Source organism: Gambusia affinis, linkage group LG09, assembly GCF_019740435.1.
Source record: "Gambusia affinis linkage group LG09, SWU_Gaff_1.0, whole genome shotgun sequence".
Taxonomy (NCBI): domain Eukaryota; kingdom Metazoa; phylum Chordata; class Actinopteri; order Cyprinodontiformes; family Poeciliidae; genus Gambusia; species Gambusia affinis.
In genome coordinates this window covers 25,559,164-25,573,559 of record NC_057876.1, presented here as the reverse complement: position 1 = coordinate 25,573,559, position 14,396 = coordinate 25,559,164, and the positions used below count along the sequence as shown (strand labels likewise).

General features: G+C 37.6%; 1 protein-coding gene across 1 annotated transcript in view; it reads left to right on the top strand.

The window, feature by feature from the left end:
- The first annotated feature begins 82 nt into the window (after window positions 1–82).
- Window positions 83–14,396, top strand: part of LOC122837051 (polycomb group RING finger protein 3) — a 48,241-nt gene continuing 33,927 nt past the window's right edge. The window contains exon 1 of the mRNA XM_044127117.1: window positions 83–291. The gene's annotated coding sequence lies outside the window, so the exon portion shown is untranslated. The remainder of the gene's footprint in view (window positions 292–14,396) is intronic.

Here is a 14,396-nt window from a genome sequence, read left to right as displayed (position 1 = left end):
AAAATTCAAAATTAACTAACCAGAAAATATAAAGTCTGGTTAAGTTGTTTATATTGGAAAAATATGCTAATTTAATAATTAATCGTTCATTTAGCCGATCAATTAATAGAAATTCCAAAACACTTGAACCCACTCACCCTCCCGTCTCACAGTGCGCATGCTCAACTTTTCTCCCCAGAGTTTCGGCCTGTTCCGCCACCACTCGGTGATTTTCGTCTCTTTGTTACACTGATAGTGGATTTAACTCGGATTCAACCCAAACATCCAGCGGACTGTGCGGCTCTCAAACAGGTTAGTTCGCCCACTTCTCCCCCTCCCCCTGGTCTACGTGTCCCCGTCCTCTGTGACTCGCTCTTCGGTTTCACGGTACCGGTTCGCTCCCCGTCTCCGTCCGCTCCGGAGCATGCTGTACGTGTTGTTTTATGCGCCTGTGTGGTGGTGTATGGCGGCGCCGGGCCCTGCAGTTGCACACCGGGGATGAGGTGGTAGTGGGGGGGTTTATAAGAGGAAAAGTGTGCCGTTCAGACGGCTGTAACGCTAACCGGGCTGGCCACTGTTAGCCCGTTCTGCGTGGAGCCTCTTGTGTGTCTAGTTGTGTTTAAATGCCGATGTTCCTCCTTACCAAGCTCCAGTTCTTGGTTCCTATTAAGATGGAATGTTCTTGAAAGCTCATGCTCCTCCATTAAGCTAACCTCTTTCTCCCCCCCATGTCCAAAGTTCAGGCTAACATGTGGAGGAAGAGCTGCTTTGGGGTTTGGATTAAATCAAAAGTTGGTGCATATTTTTGTACCTTGTCTTGTGGGTGGTTGTCGTCCCTCTCCAGGCTGCAGCAGCAGCGAGAGCAGCCTGACATTGTGGGGAGGAAGGCGTGCAGAGAGCAACTAACAAGTCTGTGCATTTTTCTGAGAAAAGATGTAGATAAATTGTCACCTTCATGCAAACACAGCTTTCTCTGTGTGTGATTGAGTCATTTGGACCTAATGAGGAATTAGATTGAAGGATAAACTTTTCCATTTCTTGGACTTTTGCAAGCAGTGCCTCAAGCTTCAAATCATTCACATGTCCATAGATGTCTAGAAGAATCTCAAAGCTGTGTTGTATTTTGCACTTGAATATAAAGGTGCAAATCCGAGTAGTGTGTGGTACTTACTGGTTCCCTATGACATCAAAGTATTTTATATTATTTGAACTTGAATTTCCAGATTCTATTCCTTTTTCTTAACCTCCAAATTATGTTTCCATCCATTTTCTCACAAATTAGTTTTTTTTGCATTTTGCATATCTTCTGTAATCTGCAATAAATTCATAATAAGACCCAATGTTTGAATCTTGAAAAGCATACAAGTTTTTGACATGAATTACATTTTCTCCTCACTTTGAGGGGGAAAAAAACAGCGTTCGATTAGATCAGAGTCAGTCCTCCAGGGCTGGTATGCTACATGTTTCAGTTCTTTCTCTGGTTCAACACATCTGGATCAAATGATAGTTTGTCTTTAGTGGGTTTCTGTAGAACTTTATGACGTGCTGAGGATGTTGTTGGACTATTTAAATCAGCTGTTCTGGAGCAGAGACACATCAAAAACTAGGAGATCCAGACCCTTGAGGACTGGTGCTGGACTCCTATGGGTATTTCTCCAGGACATAAACCCATTGATCTCAATGGGTTTATGTTTATTAATAATCTTATTAATCTCTTTAACAAGGACATCCTGGCTAAGATAAAAGGAGTACAAGATCTAAGAAAAGTAATACTAACACAACAATATTGATAAATTACATTTGTTACAGTCACAACAAGGTGTCAAGCAATATAAATCTTTGACAGTTTTTCTTTAAAACTATATAAAGAGACAGCTGCACATCATTCAAACTCTATGGGACAAACTCTTCTCTTCTGACTCTGTGCGCACCAATGTTACCTTAAAGTGTAGCCAGATGGTTCACTGTACTCTGAGGTTCACTGTAGTTAACTTGAAGAACGTTTATGATGGCAGTTTTCTAAAATCACTTTGTGTATGAAAATATACCAATACTTCACCCTGTGAGTAGAGATTGAGGTACCTCCAACTAAGATCTGAACCTTGAAGTTCCAAATAAATTCTGGTCAGTTTGAGTCTTACGGCTTGTGTTTTTTATTTTTGTCAACAATAAGTGAACGGTAAACTGGACCTTCAATTTATGTCAATCTGAAAAGTCTAACTTTGTCAAAAGACTATTTTAGGATGCCTTCACACTCGCCCTGTTTAGTCTGCTTTAATCGAACTCTACTTCGTTTGTGTAGAAAGTCCAGTTCATTTGTCGAGGTGTGAATGAATCGAACTCTGAAAGGGAACTCTGGACTGTATAAAAACATTGGTCTCAGGGCCGTACTATAACGGGGGGGCATTCTGGGTAAAACCACAAAAACAAACACGCTAATTTAGCACTAGCAGGAGAAATGGTTGCTGCTTAAGTTTGAGCTACTCCATTTGCATTTTGGAAAGAAGGAAGTTGAGCTAATGTCTTCTTCAGAGGTTTTTGTGTCGTTTTCTTCAGTGGTTCTTTGTGCAGCGCCACCACAGGCTATTTGAGTAACAGGTTTATCAAAGGGTTTGGTTCATTTGACAGTGTGAAAGCAAACCGCACCAAATGAAAATGTAGCAAATGTTACAATTTTGGTTCCCAATTAAATGAGTTTACTGGACTATCAAGTGTAAAACATCAAACAATCAGGTCTTCAAAAGCTGGGATGTAGATTGATTGATCAATTTAAAGCACAATCTTACAGCTGAATCAGTCTTGAACAAAACCTGGACAGTAGCTTAACTACAGGCTCAAAACTTAAACGATCATTTATTATGAGTTAAATAAGTCATCACCTCCCATTTAAGCATCAGCGTCAGTCAGATTTGATGCCTACTTTGTGTTAAAACATCCACATTATCTGCCGCTGTTTTTAGCAACCACTTTGCCCTGAGATATCATGTCCCAATCATCATTTTTTGATGTTCTAGCTTTATGTCTGCATGTTAATCAGTGTGTAATGATTACAAATGACCTAAGAATCATCTATTCTACCAGAAAACATGCCTCTCTGTCTGGTAAAACAATGTTAATGGTCCCTCTGGGCAGCCTGATAAAACTGCATGACAGGCGAGCAGGATATGGCCTCTTAAGACTCAGCACTGCTTGATAATGAGAAAACTCAATAGAAACTGAAGCGCCGGAAGATGGATTTGTCTTTTTCTTGGACAGGAAATGAGATCAGACAGCTCCCTAAATGAGCACTAAGCAACTGTAGAGGATCCCCCATTTGCAAATAAAGCTACAGTTGGAGTAGGCGTTCACATAATCCGTCCTTTTTTTTGTTTCTCAACTAAGTTTTTTCTGAGAATGAAGGAATAAATCACATCTTGACTTAATTCTAGATGTGATTTATTGCTAATTCTATATTGCACTAATGTGGGTGGAAGATGAAAGCAGAAATTGTTAAATATAAAATACAATTTTCCTTATGTTGTAGAGGAACTTAGCAGGAATGTACGGTTGCATGAACCTGATTAATGCATCAGATTAATGCAACATACTAGCTTTTGTAACAGAGAAAAGCCTTGCAGCCTTCTGTTACATCACGACAACAAACATGGATGCATTTAGGGCTGCTTTGTCTGGAAATGACCTGCAGGTCTGGTCACACCACCAGCCACACCAACAAAGTTCTTTCTTTTCTAATTAGGGAAACCTGCTTGCACGTCCATGTGACTATTGGACTCGCGTCTTGATTCTGCTGACTTACGAGGGAACTGAGTCTTTTCATGTTGTGAAATATCATAAAACGCTGAAAAGAGAAATGCTAAACAGAGTAATAGACGACAGAAAGGACAGTAAATCATATCTGACAGTTTTTTTTTTCGTCTGTTTTTGTTAGCTTTGAGACTAGATGAAACATTTTTTATTCTTGATCACTGAACTATGTTTCATACAGCTATTTCCCTCTACTTCACAAATATGTGCTAATTCTTATTCTGTCACATAAAATTACAGCAATATACATTAAAGTTTTTGCTTACGTGACAAAATGGGAGAGACTTGACAGGATGGGAATATTCTCACATGTCAAAAGTTTAATTGGTGAACCTTTATATTATGTTGCATTGTATGTAATTTATGTTTTTTGGACAAATTATGTTGACAGTTGCTTACAAAAATGTAGTTAAATTAAGCCTGGTTTACAAATCTAGAATATTTTGACCCAATCTTCCCCTTCCAGCAATATTAAGGACGGTCTGATTATCATGATGGCTGTAAAGATAACCTTAGGCGGTATTCCTATCGTGTGTGGTGTGTCCAAGTCATCTTGGAAGGACGTCGGGAACACTCCAACCTCAACTGGGGATATTCAACATGTTGGAATGTCTTGGTCTGATATCCCACTTTGTGGGGTTTTCCAGAAACAGACAGAAACATGGAGGGGAATCCAAAATACAGAAGACACAACAACCAGTATGGTGCACCAGAAAATCTGGTGCATTGTTTTTTACCTGTTAAAAAAATAGTCTACAAACTACTGTTATTGCTTCTTCCTCGTCAGCCATGTTTTAGACTCAGAGGTCCCATTTTAGCACCAGAAGTTTTGCCAGATTTCCCATCTGTCATCTGAATATTCATGAGTGAAATCTATTTGTGTGTAGAACCAAACTTCATGTACCTGCACAGGGTTTCCCCCAGAACAGTTTCTAAGTCTGTAGATAGGGGCACCAGCAGCCTATTGTGTTTTTGAGTTAATTTTTTTTTTTTTTAAATTGACAGGAAATTTTAAAATATAACTAGGCAATTAAAATAAATATATATATTTTTGTATTTCAGGTGTTCATTCTAATTAAAGTGATTTCTTTCTTTTATCACTGACTTGTCACTTTATTTGCTGAAGTTGTTAGCATGTTGACCAGGAAAGACAGGCAGTGGGTACCTATGGAGGACTGGACAAAATTTTAGATATGCAAAAGAAACAAAACAACAAATAAAGTGAATTATGGAGTCGTTGTAAACAAAATTGTCCTTTTAAAAAAAAAAAAAAAAAAAAGGGTTATTTGAGGTCAAAGCAGCAGACTGAAGACTTTTATCATCTAATTTTTGGTAGGAAGAGAGAGAGAAACGACAAAAAAAACCCTGATAAATTATGCATATAAAAATGATTGAACTCCTTTTAATTTACTGATTTGTTGCTTATTTCGACAGGCCTGGTTGCTGTTGTATAAAAAACCCATACAAAAAATAAACAAAGCTTAGATTGGTGGGAGTGCAAGTAAAGCCTGGTGGTCCGCCAGGCTTATAAAACACTGGAGGAAACCTTTCTATGATTTTTTTTTTTTTGTAATTGTGTGAGGTGTTTTGAAAATCTACAGATAATTGCCATGTGAACCAGACATTATCAGTCATTGGATCTGTACCATTATGAAACTGGTAAAGAGAGCTGTCAAAGCTCTTAGTTTAGGTAAATGAATCAACCTGCAGGTGCTTAGAAGTAACTAAACATGACCATCCTTGTCCTGGTTGCATGAATGTTATCCTCTTATGAAACTCAAGTCCCTGCTTGTGCTCCATCTGATTCCATCTGTTGGTGTGTCAACATCTGAAATAGCTGCTTGCCAACAGGTTGGGTGAATTCCAGTACTCTGACTTTCTTTATTTGTGTTGACATTATAAACTCTGACAGAAACCATAGACTGTCGATCTCTTTCACATCCAACTGCTTACTTTGTCTGTTGTTGAAAATTATTTGCATTGCTCACCTGGTACAGTTCTCTGTAAAGCAGCAACAGGAAACAAGATTTTCTCTCCCTTTTCTCTCAGCTGTTGGAGTTAAAACAGTGGAGGGTCAGCGATGGTCTGTATCGCATCAAGAACAAGAGACTCCACAGCTTTTAGCATCTTTGTCAGCTTATTAAAAGCTTTGGGAAATGAATGTCAGCATGCCAAATGAGGAATTAATCGCTTACCCGCCTTGTACTGCAGACCATCTGTACGGTAAATGGCTAATAACTGTCAGCTCAGACCTTGCGGGTTACTCTATCAGATGCTTGTGGTTAAAACTGAGAAAATGAGAACAATAGAAATCCTTGTGATGTTTCACTGAACCCTCCTTACCTCTATATTTTACTTTCAATTTAATCTGCGTAATGGAAATAGAAATTTTACTGGTTGTTTGGTCTGAAATGAAGTTTGTTTGATGCACTGATTTTCAGTTTCTTCCATGAGAACTGCAGTAATCCTGCAAAACAGACATCATTTCTAACACACAGGTCTAATAAGTGTATTACTCCTCACTGATGCTTTAGAACGACCTGTTCGTGTCCAAGTAGAGTTTAGCTGAATTAAACTCATCTGGTTCTCTGATATTATTATTGATGATGTCAAAGAGGAGTCCGTTTGGCCTGGTGAACCTTTTATTGAAGAATGTGTTTGGTTTTCTGAACATAGTCAGTTCTCTTCAGAAAACTGCCTCTTCTTTTAACATTTAAAACCACTAATTCAGGCCTGTAAAGCCTGACATGGAGCTTTTTCAATTTTGCAGCAATGCATGTTCTGGACCTGGGGTGAATTTGCTGGGTCATCCACTCCTGGGATGCTTAGCACCTGCCTTAAATGCTTTCCATGTCTATCGCTGTAGAATTATGGATTTTAAAAACTTTACCACCTTCATACCCTCTCTCAGATTGATGGGCAGAAACGGTTGCTTTTCTCAAACCTTTAATGATGTCTCTCTGCTTTGACATCATGTTGAGAAACACATTTATGCTTTAGAGTAACAAATAGTCAAAGCTTTAGTTTTTGTGGAGTGAGAATAATCGTACAATCAATTAAATTTGGCATCTGCTGTTAGTGTTTAAGATTAAAAATAAATAAATTTAGAATCTCATAAGGATCAGGGCATTTTTATTATGTCATGACATATAAAACTCTTGAACTTGAAGGGGACTGAGATTTATTTTTCACCTGCGATTGCGTGAAATGTAGCTGATCATCAGTCGCCTAATTTAATTTTGTTTTCATTACTTACAATAAGTCTCTGGCCTTTATATTACTACTGTCAAACTTTCCTTTTACCTCTGGAAGTAAATATCTTTATGAAAGTTGTAATTTAATGTAGAAGACTGCTGCTCAGAGGATAAAACTTTCCAGTTTATCGATTGAAACATTCAGTAAAAAATTTATTAACTCATGTTTGGCAGTCGGTTGACCTGTTTGTGTAAAGTGTACAACAGCGGCTGATGATTTCAGAGGAAATAGGGAATATGTGAAAATGACAGAAAAGTAGAAGCTCCTTTTAGTGAAAAAATGTTGGAAAAATACAAAAGTGAAGCTGTGGGAGAATAAGTGGGAGGCAGAGGACTCCTGGAGCCTGTCAGCTCTGAGTGTGGCTAAGCGCTGACATTTCTCACTGTGACCTGCCGACAGACGCGTTAAGTGAAGTTTGACATTTGAGTCCTGACAGATGTGAAATGTAATTCTGCTGTTAAAACCCGCACAACTAAGACAGATTAATACCTCTGCTGATAACTGATAGTCATAACCTAAACTCTTTGGACTTCATTGTGGCTGTCTGTTTCAACTGGTTATTGCTTCTCTTGTTTGTAGCAGCAATAATTGAACTCTTATGTGATGATGCACAATTCTCCCATTTGTAGATGATGGTACATAATCTACCAACCAGAGACGTACCGTCATATCAGACCTAATCTTACTTTAGGAGCCAAGTCAAACGTAAGAGTCTGTTACTGAAGTGTGTGTTTGTGATAGGGGTCAGAGTTGAAGATTCTGACCTTTGAACCACAGTTAATTCATTCATGTGGCAACTACTGTAAATACTGTTGTTTTAACTCCCCACATCTGCCTTTCTGGGGTAAATAACACTTCTGTGTGTTGGTGGAGCAGCCAGCAGGGGATTAATTTAGATTTTTACTGTGGTTGGTGCATCTTTTTCTTATATGCTGTATTAAATCTGCCATAGGTTCTTGATAGAAATATTTGGGCCTCTGTTTAAAAACGAGTGAAACGTGTTTGGTTGTTTTTACACCTAATAGTTGGGTAGACTCAGTTTGATTTGGGCACGAACGTCAAACTGAATCTGAACATGCAGTGAGACTGATTTGAGCGCATATGTCAAGTAAACAAACAATAATCTGTGATGTGAGAGTTAAATCTCACAAACATTCACTAAATACGTATTCTGACACGGACTCAGTTCTGGACTCTGTCTTTCATGCTCCTCATGTATGGAAAGCCATCAATGCCAGAAACGCACAACATTTTATCTGTCCTTCACATGCAAAGTGATGTTTTTAACATGCAAATAACTGTGCTCACAACTTAAAGTCAATCCCAGACAGTTGGTTTTAATCTAATTATAGCAAATCAAAATACTGCCCCAAGTGCCAGAAATTACAAAGCAAAACATCAAGATTGAAGAACAGTGTAAGAAAATTCAAGCCTGAGAATATGTAGCTAAGCAAACAAATGTGTTAGATATTTGACATTCAGTAGTTCAACATTTCTTGAGTTACTAAGTATAATATTTTTGCAACAGATTTTTAGAGATGCCACACTGAAAACTAGATTGGGGACCAAAATTGCAACATTTGTTACATCTTCAGCTGCTATAGTTTGCTTTCACTCTGCACTGAGTCAAACAAACGATAAAAAACCTGTTCACTCCATTGCCTGTGTTGGCGCTGCACCAAAAACCACTGAAGAAAATCACACAAAGATCTCAAGAAGACTTTGAGCACAGCTTTCTTTTTCACAAAATGTAAATAAAACTTAGTCAAACCAAGAAGATGCTATTTGTTGAACTGCTTGCAGGATCTAGATCTCAGTTTTTGGTGCATTTAATTTATAGAATTGTATTTGAACTAAAACTTGTGGAAAGAATGGCCGTATTGTTTTAATCACTGGCTTAATAATTATTTTATCACTCATCATGATACCCGTGCAGATGACTGGTGTGTTGCCACTTTCCTTAAAAACCCTTAATATCCTGCATCAAGCTTGTCTCTAAATTGTCCCAGATGCAGATGCTTCCTGTTTATGTCTGCTTTGTTCTTCAGTATGACAGAATTAGTTTCCATTAGAGCGCCAAAGCAATATAAGGGGTATCTATTGGCTCCCTGATGTGATTTGCAGTTGTGAATTAATAATCACTAATCAGAAAAGGGTTGAGGATGGTTTCTGGATTCCTTCTTTGAGAACTTGTTTTGGAGTTGTCAGAATGGACAGAGGCAAGACTTGAGTTATGAAAGATCAAAACATTTTCTGATGGGTGTATCGAATTTTCTAATAATCTTCCATTTGATCCACTCAACATAAATTGCTGTGTGCAGTTCAGTAATGTAGCCGACCTCGGTTCATTTATCCTTTCAAGCTGCTCTTTAGTTAATTCTATCAGTCATGTTCTAGGGCAGATTTTCTAATAAATGAACTGTTTTAAATCAGTTGGTGTCACTTGAAATGTGACTCTTTATTGATTCTTTTGGCATTTAATCATCAGAATAAATCAATAGAATAATTGATAATTGTAAGTTGCAGTCCTGAAACACTCAATAAGAAATCTTGATTTATTAGTTGTTGTTTCTTTTAATCTTTTGTAATTATTGGATCATTTTATACATTGTTCTCTTTGGTTGCAACAAGGAGGAATCAGTTAGAAAACTGCTGCTGTCAGTGGGTGTGGTTGACCCAGAAAACTGCTGTTATCATCAAGCCAACATAGCGGTGAAGTCGAATCTCCAACTGTTTGGCACAACTGTGAAAAATTAGGACACCTTAGAACCAACATGTGTGATTTAAAAAAAATACATTTTTGAAATACTTGAAAGTTCCAGTAAACAAATGTAAAATGAAGGCATAAACATCATAAAATGTGCTTTAAAAATGCAATTTATGATGATGAATGAATTTGGACACACCTGCATTTATTCCCACTCAACTTGCCTAAAATTACAGTGAATCCCCAATTAGGGATTTTAAACGCCCAGAGATAGTTGAAATCCACAAATACTTTGGAAACCCTCTAAAAAAGCTTGTAACTCTCTATTTTAAAAGTTCAAACACCAAGTATATCTTAATATGTATTAATATACAGAGTAGAAATAGTCTTAGCTCTTCTAGCTGATGTCATTTCGGCTCTTTGGAGTTACAGCCAATCAGAGCCTAGGAAAATGAATGCCACTCCGGGATTGGTTGGTCAGCCAAAACTGTCAAATAGCTTTGCATCAAGGTGTTTCAGCTTCCGAAGCTGCATTTTCTTTGGGATAGTATAGATATGCTTTACGAAAACAATCTGAATAAATTGGAATTTTGTTCCACAGAAAGATTTTGGGAACAACTAACTTCACAAATACTGAACCGTGAAATGCGACATGATAGGTATTTGAAAATAATCGGATATGTATCTGATTTAGTATCACAAATCATATTTGTTTGTTTTGGCTAAAAAATTGGAAAAATTATAAATCACACAACTGTAAATTATTGAGCTTGTTTTAATTTATCATGTGTTTAATTGATTTCTTGCTTAACAACCCAATATTCAGCCCAGAATATAGAACATGTCTTGTTGCTGAAGATTAATCTCCTCTTTCTAATATTCTAGGAAGAGGATAAAACCCATCCTAATGTATTTGTTACTGGAAACTCCCTGGTTGTTGGTTTATTGTGTGATGTTTCTCCTCGTTTGTCGCGCCGTGTGTCTGCACTGCAGGAACATTGCTTCTGTGTTTGATTTCTCCAAGAGTCCGCATAACAAGCTCATTTGCTGCCTCTAATGACACATGCCACTTAGGAGGAAATATTTGTGCAAAGCCTCTTAGAGTATTGGAACTCTTTCATTTTTGTGTAAGCTGTTTTTAAAGGGAATCATTTACCCCTTTTTACACGAAGGCAGAGATGGTCTCACTGTAGTAATCTACCAATTCCCCCTCAGGGACCAATTTAATTGCAGGCACACATGACTGTAGCAGATATATTTAGTCAGGCCACACAAGTTAGTTGTGCTGTTGTAACTCTACAGTTGGAAATTTTACAGAAAGATGTTTCATAATGGTTTTTGTCTCAAATAAGTTCACAAATGAATGTTTTTATGTGTTTTTATTTTTGGACTGTAATGGGTTATGCACATGCCTGTTGCAATAAATCAATTAAAGTTAAAAATACTGCAATAATTAGATGTAACAATGATTTATTGTTTTTCTCTTTTTCTCTCTCTTTCTACCAAAACCTGGATGATAAAACTCTTAAGTCTGGTGCTCTGTAAAGAAAATGGTCCTTCAAAAAAGGCAAGTTGAGACCAAAACACTAGACCAAAGATCTTTGATTTGATTTATTGCGACTTATTGTGCTTCCATTAAGAGAATTTATTTTCAAAATGTCAAATTGTGCATTTATACTGTCAATGGAAACACCTCTGACCTATTTGTTTGTCTGCTTAATTTTACACATCTGTGCCCTAAATTACACTTAAATTCAATGATTTTCTGTTGGCAATATTGTAGCAATTCTGCATTGTTTTACCAGTGGAGTTAAATATTTAGGCTGTAGTCCTTCAGAAGCAGTTTTTGTGTTAAGTTATCTTCTTTTTCTCTTTGGGATAAATGACACTTTAGCTTGAAAAACTGCTTCACCTCGACTCAGAGCTCGATTATTCCAGCGCCGCTGCCTCTTGGCAGCTCGTCCGGCCTCCTGGCTGGCTGCAGTCTGGTTCTGTTTGGATCGCCTCTATTGTCTGAATGATTTCCCCAGGCACAGAGTCGTGCTGGGGGGATTGAGGGCCATCAGAAAGAATTAAGCAGGAACAATAACTGTGTGTGTGACGGGGAAAGTGTGAGGGAATCTGTGGGCTTTTCTCGTGTTTTCCTGTGGACTCTAAGTTTTGGTTTGAGTGTTTGTGTGTGTGGTCCTGGGCTGTGTTTTGAATTGAAGCCAAAGTTTCCACAACAAGCAGAGGCCTCTCCTCCTGGCTCCGGGCGCTGATGCAGGCCTTCGCTGTCCGTCGCTCCAGCTGGCAGCCAATTTATGCTGGATCCAAACACTCCAGCGGCCCAACAGGGGCTCTTTGTGGAGCCGAAGTGTTTGTCTGTCTATTCTGTGTGTGCTTAACACCTTTTGGGACTTGTAGTCCAGTAAATGATTGACTGCAAATGTTGTTAGTTTTAAAGAGGTTTCTGTACCATTCTAGACATAAATCATTCAAATGACAAACTGTAGTTTTTTTTTTTGAGGCGTTCAGGGTAGCAACTGTTTCATTCTTTGTTGTTGCAAAATTTTCTGCTGAATGCTTAGAGAAACACTTGGAGGACGCTCACTGATGGGAAGAAATTACACGCTTGAGCAAAATTCATCTTTTTTTCATAAAACGCTACATGACAACATGAACCACAGCAGACTTTTAAACTTCACTGTCTTTATTGTTTCGATACATTTAGGCTTGTTTTTGGGAGGATTTAGAAGAATCCATTTCTTCTGTTGTGTAACTGTAAAGTATCTTAATTATTAGGCAATGAAGTCCATCCATCCATCCATCCATTTTCTATACACCCTTCGTCCCTAATGGGGTCAGGAGGGTTGCTGGTGCCTCTCCAGCTAACGTTCCGGGCGAGAGGCGGGTTCACCCTGGACAGGTCGCCAGTCTGTCACAGGGCAACACAGAGACATACAGGACACACAAACCATACAGGACACACACACTCACACCTAGGGAGAATTTAGAGTTTTTTTTGGACTGTCGGAGGAAACCGGAGAACCCGGGGAGAACCCACCATGCACAGGGAGAACATGCAGAAAGGCCCCCAGCCGGGAATCGAACCCAGGACCTTCTTGCTGCAAGGCAACAGCTCTACCCACTGTGCCACTGTGCAGCCCAGGCAATGAAGTAACATTGCCTATTCAAATATGGTTGAAATATTATAAAAAGATGTTAACAGACAATTTCTCTCTAAGACATTTGGTCACTTTATAAATATTTGAGTAATTTTTTATTTTATAATCTAATTTGTGATTATTTTTTATCTGATTCAAGACTTTTTAATTTAATTAATTAAAAAAAACAACATGCAGCGCAACATACTGATTGAGTTTGGTCGTTAATAAAAGCAACTTTATATTTTGGAGAAGATAAAGTTGAGGAAATATGATGGAGTTGGAAAATTTTGGATCAGCTGATTTTTTTACACACTATTTTGCGTTGGACTTTTAAATGCATAAAGTAGATTTTCTTCACCATTTTTGGAAAATATTTAAAATAAAGCTCTCTGATCTGGGATTTAAGGTATATTTTTTAGTCAATAATACATCACGGGTATTTCACATTACTACTGGTGGAGTATTATCAACATAACAAAGGAAATGTATTTCATACTATTTAATATTTCTATATTTTATTGGATTAAATTAGAATTTACTCAGCACATGAGAGTATCATCAAAAAACGCTCTAAACCAATAAAAGATTGTTCCTGGGATCCATACATCGTGTTCTGGATTCAGTAATATAATCTTATGATTAAGACAATGCATCACTGAGCTCCAACAGCACCAGTAGAGTCTCCAGTCCACCGTCTGAAGCCATCTTTAGATTTCTACAATCCCTACTGTAAGGTTTCATTTTTAATGACCTGATCTGTAAATGTTTGGGTGGAATCTGACTAACAAAGAAATGCAGCAGCTATGACGAGGCTCTGTGGTCGTTTCTGTGACTTCTGGAACCAGAGGGACTGGTTCCAGGAATGTAAATTAGTTTCTTCCTTTTTTCTTTTTTTTTTTTTTAGGCAAACAGTTGGACAGGTTTCAGTGGGAGGATGAAGGATGGTGATTAACTCCATTACGAATGACTACAGCATGTCAAGAGCAGTTTACTTAAATCTTTTACACATTTTCACCTTTTCTATAAACAGATTCATGTGTAAGATTTTACACCAACCCCACATTCCAGGAATTTATGAGATTCTTTATAATTTATACTTATTGCTGTCAGATACTTTTCCATTTGATGCTGAACTTTTTTATAGATGCTCTATCATATTCTGAGCAATAATTAAACCACAACTATACAAAAATCTATAAATTTTTCATTTAAATAAAAAAAAAGCTCTGTCTGTAAATATGTTGCGCTAAACTCCTCCTGTTGCGTTGTTTTACCTTCATCTGGTTCAAATTCTGTATAAAATAAATATATTAAGCATATTTTGCAATCCAATTCTTAATTTAATCCAAAAATAATCAACAGATTAACTCTAGTATTTTAGCTGTAGATTCTTTTTTTGCTACAAATCATCAAACCTACACCAAAGGGATAAAATGTTTAAATAATTTTAATTGTTTATGCATATTTTAACGTATTTCTAACATAGTATAAAATAACCTTAA